Source organism: Amblyomma maculatum, chromosome 1, assembly GCF_055883805.1.
Source record: "Amblyomma maculatum isolate TAMU_Amacu chromosome 1, ASM5588380v1, whole genome shotgun sequence".
NCBI classification, from domain to species: domain Eukaryota; kingdom Metazoa; phylum Arthropoda; class Arachnida; order Ixodida; family Ixodidae; genus Amblyomma; species Amblyomma maculatum.
Genome location: NC_139344.1, coordinates 168,410,503 through 168,413,080, shown reverse-complemented (window position 1 = coordinate 168,413,080; position 2,578 = coordinate 168,410,503).

Here is a 2,578-nt window from a genome sequence, read left to right as displayed (position 1 = left end):
TGGCTGGCTAACGCGTTCTGCAAAAGAAAGGCGGAGATCGCCTGGTCGCATGGATATTTAGGTGCTCTTGAGAAAAAACAGCACGACATCATCGCCATCATCTTAGCGTATGCTCTTTGATGTTGAAAAAAACTTATAAGGCGACTATTATTACTCAGAGTAAGGCTAGCACACAGTCACAATGAAGAACACGCGTGTGAGAACTGCCCTGCTAGGATGCGGTCCCGGTCTTGCCCCGGCAATTCTTGAGTCAGCCACTCATCCCCGTCCCCCCAATCCTTCCGTTTCCATCTCGCGGTCGCGAATTATGCTCCGCATCTTCCTTTCGCTGCTACTGTACACTGCGGGGAGGCCTACACGGAGTTTCTTCTTTGCTTAGAAAAATCGTTAGGTCTAGTGTGCCCTGGTGTCTGGCTGCGGCTGGAGCAAGGTGGTCGCTTAATTGGCTTTTTCAGGCGCGGTGTGCATGTTCGTCGTCGGAGTCCTGTAGTCCCTTTGTTCATAAAATGGGAGCAAGTAGAACGGTTTTCGGACGATCTAAACTCTTAGAAAAAGTTCCAGGGTTGCCCTAATGCCCGCTTAGGTGCAGTAGTATGAAAGCATTGAGAGTTGTCTCACGCCGCCTGGTGGATTTGTCTGACATTACGCTAGCGAACCACGGCCGCACTCGGCGAGATGGCTTGTGTGCATGGCGTATTTACCTATAAATAAAGGTGCAGCGCAGTTGGAACTTTATGAAGACGACGATGCTCAATGCACAACGCGAGATTGTGTTGTAGTCTTTACACGAGGCGTGATCGACTGCGGCAGAACTATAGTGCTCTCGATCCTGATCTGTACGTTGTGGAGTGCGTTCGAAACCCACTAGCAACACTTTTTTCTTTTTATTTACAGGTCGCGCGTACGTGCTATCTCCATAAACCTGTCCACGCCATTCATCAGCGAAGAAATGCTTTCGCAATAAAAGAAAACAAAAATTCGAAGAGTCCTTTCTTTTCGGCTCGGCGGCCGCAATCCGAAGAAACAAAGAAAATGTTTGACGACATATTGCTGACAGTCAGATCAATTACTGCGGAACACTCTTCTCTCACTGATTTCCAATTAGGCTTCTTATAAGCCACCAAGATACTTTGTTGGGCGAGTTGGTAAATATCCATTGTTAATAAAAACAGCGCGAACAGGAAGACACAAGACAAGATAAAAGGAAGCGACATGACGTAAGCGGTGACTCACAACTCAGCCGGGCAAACCTTCTTCATCCTGAGCGGGGTGGTCAATGCAACATCAAAACCATACCTCTTGCCAACATTCTTTAGGCCATGAGAAATCCTATGCACATACGGTACCACCGCAATCTTCCTCTCCTTCTCAGCCGTGCAGGGCTGGGATTTCTGCCTGACCGTTCTTTTAAGGCCCTTGAGTAATTGACAACAGGCCTCATTAATAACCGAATCCCGAAAGCCGGCATTTGCAATTATTGTCAATTGCCGTTCAAAACTGTTGCTTCCCTTGCTCTTTCAAGCAAAGAGATTTTTTTTTTTTTTTTTTTGAGTGACTTTTTGCATAGCAGATGAATCCAGGGGTGTTTCACGCGAAAGCTTCGTTTTAGTCACTTTTGTTTTTGTCTGGGCCTTGGAGTAAAAGCTGAGGCTGAGTTGTGAGTCAGCGCTTGTCCTGTAGCTTCCTCTCATCTTGTCCTATGTCTTCCTGTTCGCGCTGTTTTTATTAACAATGGTTCTTATGAGCCAGCTGCTGCTCCCCTATCATCGCAAATTTCCCAATCCCATATTCACAACTGACCTTTACAGTGTGGCGGCTTCCTTTTCTTCGAATTCATTACACTTTTCTATTGGACATCTGTTTACATATTACATGATCAACATTGCACCTTTGTCTTAACATATCATGAACTCGTGTTGTTCCCTAACTGATACTTAGCTGCACTTTTTCTTTGGGCTACCAGCTTCAACTGCCTAAGGGAGTACTGACCAGCTGTATCAATATATCTGTAGCTGATTACTCTGGAGTCGCATTTCTGGCGTCCGCATAATTATTACTGCGTGATTTTTTTGAAGCAGGGGAAAAGGAAAATTTTTCTGAGCCAAAACTCTACTTACCTGGCATGTCATTTTACTAAGCTGCAGTTTAGTATATATATATATATATATATATATATATATATATATATATATGTGTGTGTGTGTGTGTGTGTGTGTGTGTGTGTGTGTGTGTGTGTGTGTGTGTGTGTGTGTGTGTGTGTGTGTGTGTGTGTGTGTGTGTGTGTGTGTGTGTGTGTGTGTGTGTGTGTGTGTGTGTGTGTGTGTGTGTGTGTGTGTGTGTGTGTTATGTACTTTTTTTCTTTTTCGACAGATCAGGATGCCGGTCAAATGAAATTTTCTCCGTTCGTAATCTACATGTTATTTTTTTTTTTTCTGCACCTGAATACGGATGGATGTACCCCCTAATACTTCAATTACGGTGCTCCTTATCTCAACTGTTGTTCCTTTAGTTTTGCAAAAAAAAAAAAAAATCGTTTTGTAAAAAAATTATTCCTTTACGTCTTACCGTTATGCTTTTC